The sequence below is a fragment of the Strigops habroptila genome, chromosome 11 (genome assembly GCF_004027225.2).
Source record: "Strigops habroptila isolate Jane chromosome 11, bStrHab1.2.pri, whole genome shotgun sequence".
Classification (NCBI taxonomy): Eukaryota; Metazoa; Chordata; class Aves; order Psittaciformes; family Psittacidae; genus Strigops; species Strigops habroptila.
In genome coordinates, this window is record NC_046360.1 from 19,962,643 (window position 1) to 19,984,245 (window position 21,603).

A 21,603-nucleotide genomic window follows, 5' to 3' on the forward strand; every position below is an offset into this window, starting at 1 on the left:
CACAGACAGGACAGTGGGTGCGCTACACTGATTTCAAGTCTGTTTGCCATTTTCCCCATAGAGCACTCATACACAGTTGCCCATCTTGAGTTTCGCAGGACAAAAAAACCAAGACACAAACCCTGTAGATAAACCACTACCACTCTCCTCTGCTTCTGTGCAGGTTTTTGTGGTGTTTGAGGCATGACAGCCAGTGAAGGTATTGCCTCATCAGTTGCCTCTTCCTCTTCTCCTCCTCAGAACTTAGTCACATTAATGATTCAACAAAAACATTTTCACAAGGTTTACAACATCCATGGCCTTATTTTCATTTTTATCCAATACTTGAAGCGATTGAGCTAACTTCTGTCTGAGTTGAGATTAAAAGACTCCAACATTTTCACCCACCTTGTACCACAACTTTCACTTGCCCGGTTGCTTGGTACCAGTACTGCCAGCTCCTGCGGCCTATTCAATCCAAACTCCCTAAATGCCAATTTTCTTCACTTCCCAAGAATAGCACAGGGGAAGTAAAGCTGGATTCTGAGAAATGCAGTCACTGAACACTCTCTGGCACCCGAGAGTCTTACTTCAGTCAAGGATTTCCCTGCATGCTCTTTTGAAAGAGCTCTGGGTATAGAGTTGATTTCTTATGCTTTCATCCACTTCGCACAGTCATTAGACCTGGAACTTTTCACAGTGAAAACACACACAATACACTGCACTCTGCTGTCTGTAGAGATACATGTCATATTGCAGTACAAGAGTACACAGAAGTCCACTGTGCTGTGCTGAATAACTAGTTCAGACGACGTGCCCTTCACTCTTGAGGCTGCCCAGAAAATAGAGGTTACAGAATATCGTCATCTGGGACTAGCTAATTTTATAACCTTACTGTTCCTTAAAAAGTCTTTTGTGTGTATCAGATATTGTTTAAAATTAGTCTAGCAGCAAAGGTGACTTCCTTAAAGTTTAAGCCTACATTTAGAATTACTGTTTGGAGGATTTATTCTAACACCAGTTTCTACTCACCATAACCTCACTGGAATTCCATATAACATAGCTGGTAAGAATGGGTATTAAGTTTGAGCTTATCTAATAGAACTTGGATTTAATTTCTAGAGGAAAGAGCTGGCTAAAAAAACCCAAAACAAAGTACAAAAGAAAATGCCAAATGGTACCACTTGATTTCTGTACTCTGTTCTAGTAAAATGGCACCGTCATATCAAGGCTTAACATGCACTTCCTTCATTTTGGGCCACTCTTTTCAGGTTCATTAAGTCATTCTGTGCCTGTAAACCTGCTGGCAACAGGATACTCCACGTTATATGGACTTCCTGCCCCAGTGAGTTTAAATGCTACTTTACACTCTCAATTGAACATTCAAAAGGCAGTGTTACACACTAGAAATTTCATGCATCTGTATTAATGCTGACTACTGTAGCAGAGAACTGGCTTCCAAAGCAGCCCCAGCATTATCTTGTAGACATCATTACTAAGAAACTGAAAAAAGTCTTCGTCAGGTCCCTCCTTCCAAAAACGAAGAAGCAGGCAAAGGAAAAAATTGGGGGGTTCTTTTCTTTATTCTTTTCTTTTCTCCTTTTTTTTTTTCCTTTTCTTCTGCACAATTATGAAGGATTTTATTTTTTTATTTTTCTGCTAAAGGAAAGTTAAAAAAAACCCCAAATACCACTTTGCAATATTATCTGACTCCAGGGACCACAACTTGTAAGGAAACAATCACATCTCATGGAGATGAGGGACAGAAAAACTTGTGCCAGAAACAGAAAAGTAAATTAATTAAATAAATTGACTGTATCATCACAGCCAAATTCTCATTTATAAGAAGCACACCTATTTGGTGGCTCATATGCTACAGAATTCTAGTACCATCCTCACCAAAACTGGTGTCTTCTAAGATCAAATTTTCAGCCTGCAGCCTGACTTACTTACTATTTATAGTTGGCCAGGGTTTCACAAATATTTATATAGGAAGCACTTTGCTGAAGTTCCTTGTAATTCCTAGTTCTGCATACATTATTTGTCCCTCTGAAAGCTGAGATGTTATTATGCACATTAATAAGTATCTTATGAAGTATAGTTTTAATCTATGTTGTGTTTATATATATATGCCTTTACATTATGATGAGCTCAAACAGCTATTCATATAAATAACAAAGAATGTTTTGTTATTTCTGTGAATACAGCAAAGATTACCACAGCTGGACTGATGTGTGAAGAACTTCAATTCCTACCATACCCTGGTGCTAAAAAACATCTTGGATAACTGAAAAAAAAAAAAGTAAAAAAACATCCCACAACTTAAAATACTCTGAGTTTCTCAGAACAAAGATATTTTGACCACTTTTGTCTACAATCCTACTGCATAAGAATGAGAAAAGTGACTATGAAAAGATGCCATCAATCCCATCCTGTTTTAAAGTATGAGACCGTCACAGACACACAGTAGCTGATACGTGAACACAGCTGAAGGAAACTTGCCTTCCACCTTCAGGAAGAATTTGGAATAAGAATATAAATTTCCCTGAGTTGACAGATCAGTTTTTTCCCTGTCTTATTACACTCTTACTCTCACATTCCTATGCATATGCTTCTACGTGCATTTCCAGATTCACTTGTTGGTCATCTCAAGCAGCAAGGAAGCATCTAGGAAAAACCCCACAGTACCGGACAGGGGGGCAGGGGAGAACTTAGAACCAAGCTTCCAGGTCACCACTGCCTCTGCAAGTTGATTACTCAACTCACTACTAATCTGCTGCACAATGCAATTTTATTTCAATTTCCCAAGGAGGTGGAGGAAGGGAGAGAGAATGCATCCAGCTGATGAAGCCCCGCTTAGGTTAAAAATGTGCTGAAAGCTCTCTGCAGAGAAATGCAAAGAAGGGACTGCAAAGGAATTAATGATTGTTCATGTTTCCCAGCTAGTTTTTCCTTTATTATATGTTTTTGTTTACTAAAAATCATGATGGCTTTGTTCAACGTTACTCACAATATCCTCTAACACCAACATCCTATCTCAGAAAAATGGTTGGAGTTTTTTTTCCTAACAGGAATAGAAGGTGATTCAGTTTCTTGGATATTTTTCTTAACCAAAAAATATAAGATTTTGGTAATTAAAATTACTAATGGTACTTGATGTACACCTTAAAAACATTTTTCCTTCTCCCAAAGGCAAGATTTAAATGCCTCTGGCACCATCACTGGACTAAATGATTAAAAAATTTAATTGCCACACTACCTTAACAAAACAGCTCCTGAGCACTTCATTAAAAATGCTGAATGTATTTGCAGTGTTTTGAAGAGGAAGCTTGATAGAGAGTTATAGTTTGCCAAACTGGTTTGTTTCATTTCAACATTAGATCATCAAACCCTTCGTCAGTTTACTTCCAATCTAATCTGCCATTTTCACATCAATATCCTATTGGAAGTTACTCAGCCTGCATATTTCACAAAGACCAGCTCATTAGTGTCTTATCTACCAACCTGCTTCATTACATCACACAGTACGATATAACTTCATTAATTCTAACTGAAGTTATATGTCATTCCGCAGACTGATTTTCCTAGTTTTTGATCCTGTTTCTAATGGGTATTTTCATCCTTGCTACAGGAACTGATATTCACACAGTATGAAGTTCAAACCAGAGAAAGCTCATTTTGTATAACTTGAAGTGCCAAATGCAGCACACAAAATAAGAGAACATCATGACATTAAACATGATTCGTAACAGTTGACCTTTGAATCAGATCAAAATGGCACTTCTTCAAAGCTATATCTGCTCTAATCTAATGTAATGTAAAGCAACAAGGGACATTCACTCAAATATTTACAGAGGGGTGTTTTTAATTATACAACTGAAATATTTCAGCTTTATTACAGTGGCGAGACTTATATGAGCTTATTACGAGTTTATAGACTCAATCTGGTTTAAATTATGAAACTACTTTGTAACTTCCTAAGTAAAGATGCAGATTAGAATTTCTTTAATCAGCTCAGATGTGTAACATTTGAATTAACCATTCTTACACTGTGCTCTTCCTGATAGGGACTTAATACACACACACAAAATAGGTATGCAGATTTGCTCAACAGAGAAACAGGGAAGTAAACAAAGCAGAGACAGTGTGCTCTAGCACTGTGACTGATCAGCAGTTAGCAGTAGGTATGACTTGAGCTGTAGAGACTTCTTTTTAAGGAGTCCCAGTACTTCAAAGACTATTTTTGACAGTGGTCTTCTAGATCCACTTGCCACATATATATGTCTGCCAAATCATTACGGCAATTCTGATCCATTAAAAATTTTTTGATCAAAACTTCATTTTATCAAAAGTCCAACTACTCATTATTTGTCTACTTCACCCAGATGTCCATTGAAAGAAAAGTAAAAAGGTATCCTAGCTGTGAAGGTGACTCTCATAACTAATATACTGAAATACATTCGAGGAATCCTTGGTCTGGCTAATTTTGAGTGACGTGAGATGTGAAAGTTGTGCTGTCAATCAGAGCAGGGACTTGGAGCAAGTTTCTCAAAAGCCAAGTCTGTACCTTGGAATCCCTGACAAGGGAATGACACATTGAAGTTTCCATCCCAAGTTCTATAGCCTCCATACTCATACAAATGAAAAAAATTGCCTGGTTAGTTGTGTATGTGCATGCTATAACAAAGCAGGATGCACTGTATTTCCATTATTCTAGCCTGATTGAGACACACCTTTTAGGTATTACCTTCTGATGGATGCAGCCAGCCATCAGAACCACCAGCTAACATTACATGGAGACTTTTCAGAGAGAAGATCACTAAAAATAGCTGTCAATAGTTAGGATCCCTGCAGAAGAGTTTCAAAAGTGACTAATACTCTGAAATACCGAAATGGTCAACTAGATTTCATTGTAAGAAAATAGATGCTAAATATTTTCTGAGAAAGTAAGCCTTTGTAAGAGCTGTTATATAGATAAGTCAAAAATTGAGAACTAAAACGTATATGAAAACTCCCTGACAGAGTGCTAACTGTGACACCTGGATTGAGAAGCCCATGCTCCGAATTCCTGAGTACAGACTGCTTCATGCTGATGTCATGAGGAAAATCCTCATTGTATTAGTTTTACTAAGAAACTGGAAATTCACTTTAGTAGATAATACAGGTCCTACTGCTACAGAGGCAGCAGTTATCATTAAGTCTGACCAATTTGCAAACAACAAAAGAACATGATTTTTGGAATATCAGAACACAATTACTCTCTAATACTTCAATGCTCAATAGTTCTCCAAGTTAACTAGTCAGTGTACAATGTCAGAAATTTCATAGAAAATATTATGCCACAAATGCTTACAACACACAATTTGCCCGTGAGGGAAACCATCCTTCTCCTCAGGTCTGTCTACAGAGATACAGCTCCTAATTCAGCAAAGCACTTACGCCTGACGTTTAATGCTTTATTTCAAAACAACTCAAATGCACACGTAAGTGCTCTGTGGAACAAGGAGGGATTTAGGCATATGCTTAAGTACTTCACTGAACTAGGACCGTGCTTCTATTTATAGAAAGCTTTTTGTTCCGGTTTTATTGTTCAACACTCACAGTCATTCTATGGCTTTTCCTTCTGTATACCTTCCCCTCACACAGCGAAGCTTTTAGGGCTATAATTTTCTTCCAGAAGTCATAGGTTTAAAATCAGAATTGATATCATAAACTCCTCCAATATCATATTTCTTTCACCATATTTACACAGAAATATGCAACAACAACAAAAAAATAGGCTGAATCATAGGAAAGTTATGAAGCCAGAAGTCATACATAATAACAGGTTGAAAAAGCTTCCTCCCCTGCCTGCACTGAAGAAAGCATTCATACAGGAACTAAACAATAACATGTGCACCCTTAAGTGTTCATTTCCACTTCTCCAAACGTCCTTCAGCATTCAATATTCTGTTCCACAGACAGAGAAATTCAGGCAGGGTCATGTCTGAAGCAGATTTTATTCAACTTGAAAAGATATCAGTGTTGTACACTCATTGCTGCTGCAGAGAGGCAGGCTGCTAACAGGCACTGAGTGGTGGTGTGAGAAGACAAAAATACTTCCCAACGACTTCCAGCTCAACACCAGTACCTCTGTATTCTGATTTAGAAAACATATCTCTCTCCATTGCAGGAGATGTAGACCTATCAGATCAGTGTTCCGTGTTAATGAACATAATTTCACGAATCTTTGTTTTGATTAACTAATCTCTCCTCACAGATATTGATATAACAAAACTTCCATATCTCCTGAAAAATCTCTAAATATTATATCTGCTTTATTAACAACAACAACGATCCACTGTTGTTCTGTTCTAGATTTTATGTCCCCCCCAAATATATACATAGGGCTTCTTGGGTTTGTATTTATGCACAGATTACCCAAAGACAGTGCTGTGCTTCTGGGATGCTTGAAAATCTGGTTGGCTAAAACAGATAGATTTAACTGACATCCCTCTATTAAAACAGCTGTAAAAGGCATGTTTCCATCCAAAGCAGTATCAAATATAAGGCTGTTTAGGAATTCAAAAGGCTTAGGGTAAAAGATTCACCTAGATATTTTTTGAGAATGGATAGAGAGTGCTAAAATGAAAGAGGAAAGGCAGACAGTAAAAGACAGAGAAAGAGAAGGAATGATGAAAACAGCCAGCTCCTCAGTGGTGCGTAACAGCGAAGGCTGCGGCATCGGATGTGCCTGTGCGCTGGTGGAGGGAGGCTGGGAGGGAAGGCAGAGCACTGCTGCTGTTCTGTTTGATGCAGAGCCCATGCTGCACAGCAGTAATAGCCACTGCGCAGCCCACCTCCTACTTTCCTTCCCAAGGAAATCCACCACTGAGCTTTTGCTATGGAAAGCTGGCAGAGAGAAACTCACTTCGCCTGATTCTTCCTGTGCTCCGGGGAACAGGATCTTATACCTCCTCGTAAATACTTGTACATCAACAGCATCAACTCCATCATCCATTTCTCTTGTAACTCATTACTTCCAACTCTGGCTGCCTACATGCACTGGAAGGGGCAAAATTATGCCCCAAAAGCATATTATTTCCTCAAAGTGCCCTAACAACATAACCCCAAAGCCACTAAAATCAATGAAAGAAACTTTTCGTCGTTTTCAAGAGGTACTGAATCAGACTCCAGTAATCTGCAGCTGAATTATTCATGGTAACTTGTAAGCCATTATCATAGGAAGATCTCCATTAGTCACCAATTTAGAGTGCAGTTTTCAAAAACACCCAACTTACAGATGCACAAATCCCATTGACAAGCCAACAGGACTTAAAAATTCCATTTGGCTTCCGTTCCCCACCTTTATAAAAATCCTGCCCGTAAAATTCCATTTGGCTTCCATTCATCTCCTCTTTCAAAATCCTGCCCTTAATACATTAAATATTTCTACTGTGTTATCTATAACTTATTTGACAATCAGGCCATAACTGTTACTTGGAAATGGTCTCTTAACAAGAACGCAGCATTTGGTGCTAACTTTACAAATGTGAAATTCCCTTCATAGAGCCAGATGAAATTTTAACGGAAAGGGTATTCTGTTGCAGGCAGGTTCTTCTACTCAAAATGCACTGGTTCTCAGAACTGTGCGTGCAAGAACACCACTAAAAACCCCTAATGTCTTCACACAGAGAGGAGACTTGGTTGGTTGTGTATATGTAGAACCAACCACACTTCACCTCTACTTAAGTAAGTGGCTTTAATAGTCTTTTTGAATAACATTAGAAATAACTTGCAGATACAAATAGTGCTTTGCACTTAAAACAGCATTTTCTTTCCAAAATTCTCAGTAGGTTTACAAATAGTGATGAATTAACCCTTGAAATGTGCAGGTGAGGTGTATACCATACCAGTTTAACTATTAATCTAAAAAAAACCAGCCCAGCAAAGACAAGCAACTTGTACTGAAGGCAGAAAATGTGTTACACATCCTGGCATATACCTTTTTCTAAACCACTGTTGTACTGTTACTTATAATCTACAGTGGCTTCCAGATCCCTCCCCTCCCCTAACAAAGCAAGTAAAACCATAGAATCTTAGTTCCCCCATCCCATGCCCCAGCCATCATATACATGCAGTTTTTTAATCTTCTCTTGCTGTTCCCTTGAGGAAGAAACACGCTATATTATCAAGGTGGAGCTATGCTAACAAGATAATGGTATGAACATGGAAGATAATTACAAACACTGCAGTTGTATTTTATTCTGATTAATACGAAAGCATTGGCTGAGATTTTAAGGGCAGCAATACATTTCAAGCAACTGTTACAAGTCAAAAGAATTCACTAGCATATTGAAAGAAGATGTGAAAGCAGCACAAAAAAAGAAGTGGAATTTGGGGGTGCAACTTCAGCGAACTCAGCCAAATGATTTGTAACATCTCTTGAAGGTATGATCAAGGAGTTCAGGAAAACAGTTATCAACACAGCCTGTATAAAATAGTGCAACAGATTATCTCAGTGCAGAGGGAATATAGGAAGCATTGTAAGAGACTATTACTGTTACATCCAGAGTCTTTAAAGGCTTTGACTATCAGAAGAGATTGTACAAAAGGTGAAACAAGAGCATTTAACAAAGAACAAGTAGAAAAGAATGGCCAAAACCTCTTGGGTATGATCCAGATGAGCCAACACACAAAAGAATCAACAACTAATGAGGGACAATAAAAAGGCAATGGGAAAAGGATCTATAAATATAGCAGAAATAAGTGGGAGACAAAGACCAGCAGAGGTTCTAGGATTTGATGGGAAAGGAGAAAAAATAACAGATGATTAAGAGAAAGCTGAAGCATTTGATATATCCTTCATATTCTTTTAATGTCACCATCTAAAGGATAATGAAAAGTGAAAAATTTTCTACCAAGGAGAGAGGACTGCAGGCCTGAAAAAACAGGCTAAAAAATACTGAAAGAAGCCAGACATACTCAGTTTGATAGAGAATGCTGAACTTCACTGCAGAGTACTTAAGGAATTACTGAAGCCATCCCCAAACATTAGCTATTATATTCAATAATGCGCAAAGGAAGGGTCACGTTCCCAAAGGACTGTGGAGAGGCAAAAATAGTATGCAATGTCAAAAGGAAAGCGAGTCTAACGCGAGAAACTGCAAACCAATCCAAGAATCTGCAAACCAGTCCACCTCCCTCTTATACTGAGGAGGATGCTGAAACAAGTTAAATCATCACATAAGCACCTGAAGTATTAAGCCCCTGAAAATAATCAAAACATCAAAGGAATTAATGTCCTTTTTGATATGCTAACCAGCCTGCTAAAGAAGGAAAAGCCAGAAACAGGCAATTTATACTGGCTCCAGTAAGGCTTTCAGTAACTGTCCAACATGACATTTTCATGGAACAGTAAGGACTGATACAAAATCACAGCTTAGTGTGTGCACAGCTTCTTAAAAAGCAAACAAACCACACAAATTAAAAGTGATTACTAAAATTCACTGTCAATGGAATGCAATATCACATGGCACACTGCAAGAATACATCTCACTGTACACACATAAGCTGGCTGTATACATTAACATATCTCAGTAGAGTAAAATGTTTGCGGAGTGAGCAGGTACGGTTCATATTGCCTTCAGTCCACAAGCAGACAAGATGAAAATTAAAAATAAAACTTCATATACTGAAGAACTTGTTGAAGAGTAACCTGTAAGCAGAGCAAGTGCACATCTAGATATCAAGCCAAAATCCAAAATGAAGCTAAGCTGAGTTCTGCTGGGAGGGATCTGGAAGCCACTGTAGATTATAAGTAACAGTACGACAGTGGTTTAGAAAAAGGTGTATGCCAGGATGTGTAACACATAAAATAACCTTTCCATTTTTCTCTACTGTCCAGAAACTTGCAAAATTCAAGTCGAAAAAAGGAAAGGGAAAAAAACAATCACAAGAAAATTCACAGTAAATGCAAGTCTGTCTTGTCACCTTGTTTAGCTGGGGAGCAATAAATGTTAGCAGTGCCAAGAAAATACGTCGGGAACACTTTTGGGTCACAGAAAAGGCAACATAGTACTGTATCTTCTGGAGGAAACAAACCTTTCAACACCAACCCTCACTGACCATAATGGCATTTCCTTGTTCTTATTGCTCTCATATTCTTTAGCACTTGACACAGCACCAGCAGGGCTACAGTGTATAACAAATTCATGTTTCAGAATATTCAACCTTTCAAGAAGAATTCTACCTCTTGCAGAATGATTCTTCTGTCATTTGCAGTTTTAATCAAAAAGGGGCCTAGTTTTTATCAAGGCTTTTGGATACTTGGTACTTCATGTAATTAAGAAAAACCCAATAACATGAAATAGATCTTTTCCAGATACAATTTTGACATTTCGTCTTCATGTAATTACTTTCTACTATTTATAGGCCAAAACTCATGCCAGTCTTCTATTTTTAATCCTCCACAAAAAACTGAGTTAAAGCTAGTAAAATACTTCACACAGTAGAAAAATGTGAACATGTAGATTTTGTGGACTAACGCAGTGCATTAAAACTGCATTTGAACTTAAGACTACGAGTTCAGTGCAGCAAAGCAGTTGTATATACACCTAATATTGCCACCAATTAGTTTTTCTTGCGTAAGTTTATTCTCAAAACTACCATTTGGCTTTTACTATGACTGTGGGCCAGCACCTAAAAATGCATAGATTTAGTTCCTCATATGACAAAGGATAAATTTTTTTTTAATAAACTGAATTTATCTAAAGCTTCAGCAATTGTTATCAACAAAATTGCTAAGAAATCTACCTGATTATAGCAAAGAACATTCTTCTGCTCTTGATTATCATAAATCCCATTTAATACTGCTGCATAAAATCATTTCAAGACGCCTGTTAGAATACTTTCTAGGAACCCATCAGCCTATTGGGTGTGTCCAGTTTAGGTTACAGAGAACGTTCCCTGAAAACAAAATTCCTAATAGTTCAATCCTCTTAAACATTATTATCCTGTTTAAATAATAACAGTATTTACAAAAAGATTTAAAATACCAATACCTTCATCACAAAAACTGAAATGCTGGGTAGTCTAATATATGGGCCTATTTTCTGTGTTCTGCTGAATGCAGTCACACCTTCCATAATGGAAGACTTCCCAATTAGTGGGAATAGCTTCCACCGTTGAAGAATTGCTAGTCACTATGCAGAATAGAATAGATATGATCAGCAAATACATTCAAGGTGACACTGTGACTTTTGCAAAGTAAAGCCATGCAGAGGCTTGGGAAGTATCTCCTGCTCATGATGAGATATCAAAAGGAACATGCTAGGTGTTAGCCTCACTGTTCACTACCAACAAAAAGAAGCTCCTCCTCATCAGAAAAGTCCTGAATCATAAAGCATTTTAAGAAGACATGAATGTAATATCCAGTGGACATTAGCAGCTGCAGTATTTTTAAGCAATCTTCATCCCTGATGGATGATTTTATATTAGGCATGCTTTTCATGAAGTTCAGTGCAAGTTATTTTAAGCATGTTAATAAATAAACTAGGCTAAAGCTAATTCCCCAAACACTATGGAATTAATGACTTATTAATCTTAGAAATGTAAGTGCTGAGTAGAGACAGCTTCAGCATTCTGGGCTTCATACCACAGAAGTTTTTCAAAACTTGACATGCATATCCATGGTCAAACTGCTGCAAAGCTTGGTGGCTGTGAGAGGCAAACGTGATTCGGTCTTGCAGCTCCAAATCCTCTCCCTTCAACAAGTAAAATCAATCCTTCCTTAATGAATTTCCAAACTCATGTGATGGTTTCCATATATACACACAATATATATGTACTCAGACTGCTGCATGCAGGCAGGACAATATACCACAAGAAGCACCAATGGAAGAAAGCAGGTTTGGAAACAACAGTGCTATCATTTTTTAAGGGCATTCCACTATACAATTAATTCCTCATGCAAAGGCTCTTGTATTATGATATCTGTACCACCTAGCACCCAATATCACTGTTGTTGCTCTTCCACTGATGTTTAGAAATTGCACCACAACGTTGCCCTCACAAGTATTTGGCACTCCAAACAGGGCAACTTCTGGAAGCTGAGCAGTTCTTGGGATGATGGCCTTGAAAAGGGAGTGATGAAAAGACTGTAAAATCTGCCAGCAATGTGAATGAAGCCTTTAGATCAGAGAAGAGAAATAACTGCAGATAAATAACCTTCCAGAAGAGAACTGCTATTGAGGCCATGAGGGCACTGACCTGAACACTCAGACTGACAAAACTCAGGCTCCTCAGAAAGTATGTCTTTTTCTGCACACTTAAAGGTATGCAATGAACCCTCCAAAATACACTTCTTATTGTACATGTTAAATATGTAGTGACTTCTGCCTCCACGAAACATTTAAAGCCTTTTAGGTTTACAATCCAGTGTGTGGAAGGCATCCCCCCAGAGATTTTATTTATATGTTACAAAATATTCACGAATTCTAAACCTAGGGTTCAAAATATGTGAAATCAAGGCCTTTTCCATAATGACCTTGAGATACATGTCCACACTGATGCGCAAGGGGTGACCCAGGAAAACATCAGTCAACACATCACTTTGGATATGCTATATTACATCTAATAAATGTGAAAGAGTTAGTCACACCTATAAAATGGAAGTCTTAAATAGTTCACTACTAAATAACTTCATTTATGGAGGATGAAACTTCTTTCAGAGTAAGCTTCAGCAAAAAATAAGCCTCTCTGATTTAACTGATAATTTTGTAGCATGAACATAGAGACACCAACATGTATCTCAGCCCCTATGACACGTCATCGTCGCATCTATTATCCTCTTACACATAAATATTACTTGTCCATGCTCACTTTTCCTTTCTCAAAGATTCTAGATTTTTTCATTTCAAAGAATTTTATCCTTTTGCATGCATGTATACTTATCTTTACTTAGTTTTTACATGTTTAAAACTTAAGTTCCACTTTGAACTTTGTGAATTGCAAACACTTACCGCCCAGCATACACTACATGTAAAGCTGTTTTCAAACAGAAGTCTGACACACACATTCCAACAGCAAGCTTCATCAGAACTTTGAACTTCATTCAAATGTCTATTTTAAAAGATTTCAGCAGTGACACAATTTTGTTTAAATGCAAACATTCATCCCATTCCCAATTATCTATATCTCCTCCACTATCATCTCCCATCAGACTGTCATAAACCAATCACTGAACTCTTGTACAATCACTCTGCTTTTTCTTGATGGTCCACACAGATTATTTTTCCCAACTGCAGTCATCGTCCTGCACCTACTCTGAAGTTACCATGCAAGTTTCAGGGTATTTTGAGTATCAGAATTTTCTTTTTAACCTCCCTTGCTATGCTTTAAATTGCTATTACAAGCTTTGGACAAATAACCAGAATATGTGGGGTTTGCTGATGCAGATAAACCCTAAGCTAGCAGCTAGAGGATTATCTATATTCAGACAAATAGTCCTACTTTCTAGTCGCATCACTAAAGTTACCGTGGTAGGTGATCTGCAGTGCTTTATTCTTAACTAACAAAGGATAAGGAACCAGGCAAATGCACCAGGTTTGACTCTGCTATCTACAAAGAGGTAGTTAATGGTGTCTGAGATGCCCTATTGTGTCTGATCTGTGACGTGGGACACAGTGGAGACTCGCAGCCCTCTGAAGCAATGCAAAAGGCCAGGAGGGGTGCCCTGAGGCATCTCGAATGACAGGAACACCTATCTGAGGAGAACCAAACCCACTGGCTACTGTAATGGTCCAGCGCTCTCCCCACTGCACTCCTCCAAAATGAATCCTATTGAGGGGACAGCATTACAGGATATCATATAAGTATATCCATTATTTCCCCATGGAAATTATCAAAACCAATAAAAATTTAGTTGGCATAATCATAATAATAAGGAAATAGACAATTGAATAGGTAAAATATATGGTCTGGACAGAGGGACATGCCAGAAATTTGGATCAATATAACATTCAATAGCCTAGATAATCAAGAGGTTGTGGTCCTGGATTTATAGCATGTGAGTGAACGACAGAAGTGGTAATGATATCAAATATGAATTAAAGGTAACATAATACCATGCATTCATGCCATCAAAAGTTAAAGTGAAAATGTTAATACCGATACTAAACCAAACGTTTAATACATATAACTCTGCTCTAGGAAGAACTTATAGCAATCCTCACATTGAAAATGGAGCTCAACATTAGATCCTGAAGTCATTAAAAAGAGCGCTGAACTAGTTTGTTAGCAAGACACAAAGACACAGACAAGCAACCGCTTCTTCACGTAAGAGTCATGAAAATACTGAATCCTATTTGAGTCCCCACACGAAAATCAGTCACGTGTAGATGAGTGGACGGGATCAGAAGAGCTACTTGTGAACACAACCGTATGCATGCAGTCCCACTCAGTTCCAAAGAGCTGCTTATGTAACCAAGGGCTTGCAGCATCTACCAACAATACACCAGTATCCTTTAAAAGATCCCTCTTTGCTCTCTGCGAGTTGAGTTACAGCAGTGTCAACTTTCACACTGTCCATAAACTTACATTTTAGTTTATTCCAGCAGCAGTCCTGCTCTACACGATTGCTTTCAACTTGCCTATCTTCCCAGCACCTTATCTCTGTACCCATGCTTCTCAAATGCCACTTTACCACAAAATACACTTTAAATAGAAAGTATTAGCATAGGATTAGGTTGTGTTGGTGTAATGGGATAAAACAGCACAACAATAAGAAGGAAAAAAAAAAAAACCACAAGCAAAAACGACCAGCAAGAGATACACAGAAAGAAGTAAACTTTTTGACAATTTAATTAAGTAAAAGAGAGGTTTCCTCCCCCTATAATACAACGGGCCTTTCTTTCAAAGAGACAGAGCAGAGCACAGTGTTCCTTATTTCTTATTTCTAGTACAGTCTCGAAGTCAGAATTCTGGAAGAGGAGCCCCTGATGTTCAGCCACGATCGGGAAGCACACCTTGAGGAAGGGCATCCGAGCAAAGGCGGTGGTGACGGAGCCTGCAGCAGACCCGACCGGGACCGCGGGCTCCTCGGCGGGCGTTCTCTGGGTGACCTACGGAACGTTATCTCCGGCCGCGGTTTCTCCGCGGGCTCCGCGGTGCTCTTAACGCTTCACTGGAGTGCTGCGGGGCTTTGGAAACGACTGCTTGTAGCACACATTTAAATCCCCCGGTGGTAAAAAAAGAGCAGAGCCCCAGCCCCGCCGTACCCGGCTCAGCTGAGGGCGCAGGAGCTGGGCGAGCTTCTCCCTCCTCAGCCCTCCGCCTCGCACAGCCCAGCCGAGGGCACGGGACTGCGGGGCACAAACCTCCTTCCAACTCCCTCAAATGAACATTCCCAGGAAGAGCGTCACACTCTGAAGCCCGGAGCCCGTCCCCGGCGCTGCAGCGTCCCGCTGGCCGCAGCCCCCCGAGCAGCCGGGGCGGTGCTGCGGGGCTCCCCGGGGACAGCACGGGCTCCGCTGCCGCCTCCCGGCCCCAGTGTCCGGGCTGCCCGGGCAGGGCAGGGGCGAGCGCGGCCACTGCCCGCCGCCGTTCCTGTCACCGGAGAGCCGCGGGGCGCGAAACGCGCCGAGACCGCCGGGCAGCGTGAGGCGGCTCTACCCGCAGCGGGCTGCCACACAGCGCTCCCGTCCCGCGGAGCGAGCCCGCGGCAGCGCCGGTCCCATTCACCGCCCGAAAGCATCCTCCAGCCGCATCCCGCTGCCCCCGGCACCTCTCCGGGGCGGGCCCACCCCCGGCAGCGCTCCCCTACCGCCCCCCGCGCCTCAAGGTCACCTCAGCGCGGGGCAGCGCCGGGGGCAGCCGCTCCCCGCAACCCTCACCCCGCGCCGGGCTCCCGCTCCTACCTGAGCCGGCGAGCGGAGCGGAGCCGCCGGGAGCGCGGAGGCGGCCGCTGTCCCCTCAGCGGCGGCGCCCGGGGAGTCGGGCCGCGCACGGCGCCTCCCTCCTGCGCCGGGCCGCTGCGCTGCGGTGGGCGGCGGCGCTCCGTCAGACTGAGCGGGGAAGCCCGGGGAGGGGGCGGGTAGCGCCTCTCCCCTCCCCGCCGAGGTGCCGGCCCCAGCCGAGCCGAGCCTCCCCGGCGGGGCTGGGGCTCCCCTCAGCGGGGAGAGGCCGGCGCCGCGCCCAGCTCCGCCGGGGCTCTGAGGGGGGGAGTTGAGGGTGAAGCGTCCCTCGGCCCTGGCTTCCCGCCCAGGGCACCCCTCAGAGCCCAGAGCCCAGAGCCCCGCGGGGGAGCGGGGCCGGAGAAGGGCCGCGGGTACCCCCCACCCCACACACAGTTTTATACCGTTCACGTTATTAACGTTAAAATGTACCTCTCGCCAGGGGCAGGGGTGGGAACCGCGCACAGGCAGGTGAGGGAGGCTCGACCCGCCTCAGGCAGAGCCGATTCCATCACCTCTGTCCATAGCAAAGGCTCAACGCAAACACCTTCTTATTTTCTTCTTTTTTTCCTTCTTTATTAATACTTTCAGTTTTCAGTCAGAATTCTCCAAAATGAGCGAGGGGAAGAGGCCTGACCCCGATTCTGAGATGGAGAGTCCTGCCTGGACTGCAGGACCCTGCAGTGTCACAGGGCCCGCAGGAAAAGATGTGTATATTTTCACTTTATGAGGGAATTGTGATGTACAGGTGATGTACCTTACACAGACTGAGGAACTAACACTCCAGCATTAGAAAATTAGTGGGAAAAAAAAAAAATACCCCACAGTGTAGATGTCAAGATGCTACTTTTCCTCACAACATTGCCAAAAAGAGGATGGTATCTTTGGGACATGGCCAGAGTAGTTAATGCTGGGTATTCAACCAAACGTTCCTGGTTTTACACATAAATTAGACTTCGTAACAGTTCCATTGTGCCATATAATCTTTTCACCATGAGAGTTAAAACTAGTTACCAAATGTCTCCAAAGCTGAAGTGAAATTTTGAAGCAAATTTTGAAGAGCGGAAAAAAGTATTGGGTGGATGGGATGGATTTTTTGTTTGGCATAAAGGATTCATCTGCCTTACAGAATGTAGCACCTGTAGACTGCTACAGCAAACAACAGTAGCATTTGACTTGGAAAACTGGACATATTCCACCACTATTTAGTGGTGAATAGCAGTGCTGGCCAGCCCTGGTAGCTTGAGAGATGATACACTGTTAATTATATTCTGATTACTATCTTGGGTTCTTCCTTAACACCATTTGAATTCCAGTCTTAACATTATCTCAGCAAGGACTTAAGAAAAAAGTAGGGCAGCCAACATAACAAAAGTACAAATCCCTCCACATCTTTTAAAACTATTTCTAACTTACTGAAAACCAAGAGAAGCTGTGACCGTATTTTTGTAGTGCTTTCAGACAAGTTCATTAGTGAAATACAGACTTGTAGTTTAGTTACTAACCTTGGAAAAAATTAGAAACCTGTGACTATTCCACAAGTATCTAGATTGGATTTCTCATTCGGTCTTAAAGCACATGCTTACTGTCAACTGAGAATCAACATTTCTGGTGCTTTCCCCTGCTGCATCCCTCTGGGTCATGATGAAGATCAAACAAACTGAGAAAAACCAATCAAGAATAGCAGCATTTCTGTTTTGACAATGCTTAGAAGGATGGCAGAGAAAGCCTGAATGAAATGTTTACAAAAATAATCACGCAAACATTAGGTAAATGTGGTGCTATTTTCAGCTTGTGCTTATTAATTATTTAAAGCAGATGACTGGAGTACCGTTTGAAAAGCATTAGATGCGCCTTCTTACTAGCTGCATGCAGACACATTTGGCTGATAATTCTGTGCTGCATAAAAACATTACATCCTACAGACTGTTTTTACAAAAATTCTAAATTCCACACGCAGCCACACCTGTTAAACACCAGGGATCACAGTGCAGAGCTCAGGATTTAAATAGTACACAGAAGGATAGTCTCCAAGCATATAATTTGTCACATCATAACATCCACAGCTGGTCAGCTACTGCAGCTGGGACTGATAACACCAGAGCAGTACAAACAAATGATTACTCTCCTCGCCTACTCTCCATCTTAAGGTATTTAGCCCCTACGAATGATTTTTGAAATCATGGTGAAATAGCAGAGGTACATGGCTGTTTATCACTTGAGAAAAAGAATGAATGACAGGGCAGCTTTCTTCATTTTAATATTTCCTGCCTACAAAAAAATCTTTTCCCATGCAAACAATCATATAGAATTCCTTAAGTTTCTGTCAGCTTTAGAAGATAGCCTCGTATTTTTATAGAGAGTACAGGACAGAGGTCTCAGCATCTCCTTTTTCCTTCGGAGATCTTTTACTACAGTATCTCAGGAACTCAACCTCTTATGTACAGGCTTTAATAATACTGCAACATAAATAATAAGACAAGATGTTAACAATAACAGCACCAACTAATCTACTATCTTAACACTTCTCAATATGCTTTGGAGATTAGGACCATTTGCATTATGTTTTTCCCTAAATTCATTGCACATTCTTTCACATAAGGTGAGGTTTATACATTCCTTCAAATTCTTCCTAATTTTCCTGGTTAATGGGGGAATATATGCATCATGGAGTTAATCTACTTTGTCAAAAGAATGTAAAGGAGAAGAGGTCATGTAATCACCAAACACCTTGGCACTATGCATGCCTCAAGTTTGAATAATCTAATAGTAAATTACAGTTGTCAGACACTCATTCTCGGGTTTCAGCTGCACATAATTTCAACAATCTACAGCTTAATTTCCACACTAACAAAATGGAGAAGGAATTTCAAGGATATTTCAAAAAAGAGGGGATAATGGATACAAGTTCAACAGCTTCAGCTGTATAATGTTAAAATGAAATAGCTATTCATATTTCAGCATCCTTTGTGAAACTTCTAAAACTAGATATATGCATTAAAGCATATAACTTGATATTTGCATATCATATACAGAGAACATCTTCCATCCCAAGGAATCCTCATGCATTTACAGAGTTTACCTTTGAAGTGATGCTGGTGCCAAATGGCAACACTAAGAATGAAAGTGAAGAACACATGATCTGCCAAAAATGTAGTAGCACGTAGATTAACAAAGTGCAATCATAAAACCTGTCATCATTCTTTATGAAGCAGGCAGAAATGTTGTACGAGGAGTTGTTATATAGCAGCACAGAGCTTTGTGAAATATGAGGACCAGGCAGGGTAGCTGGAGTACTTATATTTGACTCACAGCCATGAAGTGCTACTCTTTTATATCAAATTCAGACATTTAATTACCAGAATGCCCAGACCCAGCCTTAACTGCTATCAAGAAAAAACTCCCATGGTATCATATGCCACCAAGCTATGGCATAAGTCCAGCATCTGATACAGCAGAAAGCATATCCCTGTGAATCGCCAGTGCCGTCTCCTGCAGTAATTTCACACCCTCACATCACAGTCTCCCAGTGAAAGGCCAACCAGTCCTAAATCTCTATTGTTTTTAAGAGCAAAAGTAATGACAGACAAAGGCTCTGCCAGTAACACATTCTGTGACATTGCCATGAAGTTTTATAGCAGTTAGCATGAGGAAGTTTCTTTTTATATTTAACATTTGAAAGTTACATGCACTAAAGGAGGAGACTAGGGGAAGATTAAAAATTGCCCTCTGCTTTGTGTGAAGAAAAGATTGAGCAGAATATTATTAGGTAAATTGGGATATTCTGCAACTGTCACAGTTGTAATTCAGTATCAAAGCAAAAACAGTCAAGTGCAAAGCACACATATATTTGTACTTAAGTGAAATGACCTTGATATGGCCCAGCTTCAGCTATGCAAAAAGTAGAAGGACTTTAGCATCCACCTGGTGTGGAAGCAGCTGTATAGGCCAGACACAGTTCCTAAGCTGACTTTGTTAGCACCCTAACTAGAAATAAGATTGACTACAAGTCACCAAATGATTTTTCTGTAAAATAAATCTGGTGCTTCCCTGGCAAGAAGAATTCTCAAATTGCAATTAATTTGTTAAAGCTGACATAACTTGCCCCCAAAAGCACTTAGAGACAACAGAAAAGGTCATTTTCTGTGGCATCAGGGATGTGTCCACAACACCTTTATTCTAAAAACACAAACAAAAAACCCCCCCCAAACAACAAGAAGCCTGAGAAAAAAGAAATAAAACCCACCACAACAAAAAACCAGTCAGAATATGGTGAAAGGAAAGAACGTAATATTCTGATTGTGTATTTTCTGGAATAACCACAAATCGGTTTGCCAGATGCATAATCTGATTTGGTTTGTCATAATCTACCAAATACATGTATGTAAATGGGGGCAGAATATCTTTTTTTTTACCTCTGAACTCACTAGCAGTCACAAAGTTCTTTTATATGCATTGGGTAAATGGTGAGAAAGAGCTTTTTGCAATATTCAGACCTTTCTGCAACACACTGAGGCAATCCTCTGAAGTTATGCAGCAAGTCTGCTTTAAAAAAAATCCAAACTCCTATATAACATCTAATCCACAGATTACACTGAGAAATCAGTTGGCAAAATTTAAAGTTGTAGTAAAAATTGAGTCATTTTAAGAACTCCCATATTTTGTTGTATTTATTTACTCACAAGAAAGTACGTGAGGAAAAATGCTCAAGAGGACACAGTGTTGAGTTAAACCACCTGAAAACACTGTAGATGTGAGAAACAAAAAACAGTGAATTACTGAATGTTTAATCACAGCACAATTATTTTACAGTTCAGGAAAAAAACCAACTTTTAGCTGTATTTGGAGGACAGCAGTCATAATCACAAATAATGTCCTCAAACGTAGAATGGTTTGGGTTGGAAAGGACCTTAAGATCATCTAGTTCCAACCCCCCTGCCATGGGCAGGGACACCACACACTAAACCATGTCACCCAAGGCTCTGTCCAACCTGGCCTTGAACACTGCCAGGGATGGAGCATTCCCAACTTCTTTGGGCAACCCATTCCAGTGCCTCAGCACCCTCACAGTAAAGAACTTCTTCCCTTCTTCCCTAACCTAAACTTCCCCTGTTTAAGTTTGAATCCATGGTTCTTTTCTTTTAATATGTCAACTATTTGACTTTGCTGTTCAAGAAATAATACCAATAGAGTGAAATGGGCCCCAGATTGCATATTCCTTAGTGCTAGTAACAAAGATTTTGAATGTGAAAGATAATCAAATCCTTGGACATGGGATGTGGGTCATTTCAGAAGCAAGAGTAATATCCGAAAAAGCAGTAAAAACAAAGCCGGATCTAAAGGTCAGTACTGGAAAACAAGCTGAGAATTGGCAAACTTGTCTTGACATTCCTATAAATTTAAAAGTCACCTCTCACTTTTTACAGCAGTTTCCCAAGGGAAAACAGAATAATCGATGTAAATACTAGTTGTCATCAATGATTTCCATAGAAATTTCCAGAAAACAATACTGCACAAAAATGTCGAAAAGAAAATTTATATCAATAACACAAGATTCATGTTGTGAATCAAAGTGGATTCAGCAAGGCAGACAGAATCTAGCCATGGTCCCAGTGGTCACTGGATAAACACCACATTAAGCTTGCTCCTGTTGGGGTAACAATAATCCATTTGCCTTGAGAATAACAGTATT

General features: G+C 40.4%; 1 protein-coding gene across 4 annotated transcripts in view; it reads right to left on the bottom strand.

Annotated features, from left to right (window-relative positions):
* The window catches only part of ATP2B2 (ATPase plasma membrane Ca2+ transporting 2), a 412,410-nt gene extending 396,262 nt beyond the window's left edge, over positions 1-16,148 (bottom strand). For 2 of the 4 annotated variants that reach the window (XM_030501304.1, XM_030501296.1), the window contains exon 1: positions 15,876-15,991. The gene's annotated coding sequence lies outside the window, so the exon portion shown is untranslated. Of the gene's footprint in view, positions 1-15,875 lie in introns of all 4 variants that reach the window. The other 2 variants (XM_030501298.2, XM_030501297.1) reach the window with 2 other exon arrangements.
* Between the last annotated feature and the right edge of the window lie 5,455 nt (positions 16,149-21,603).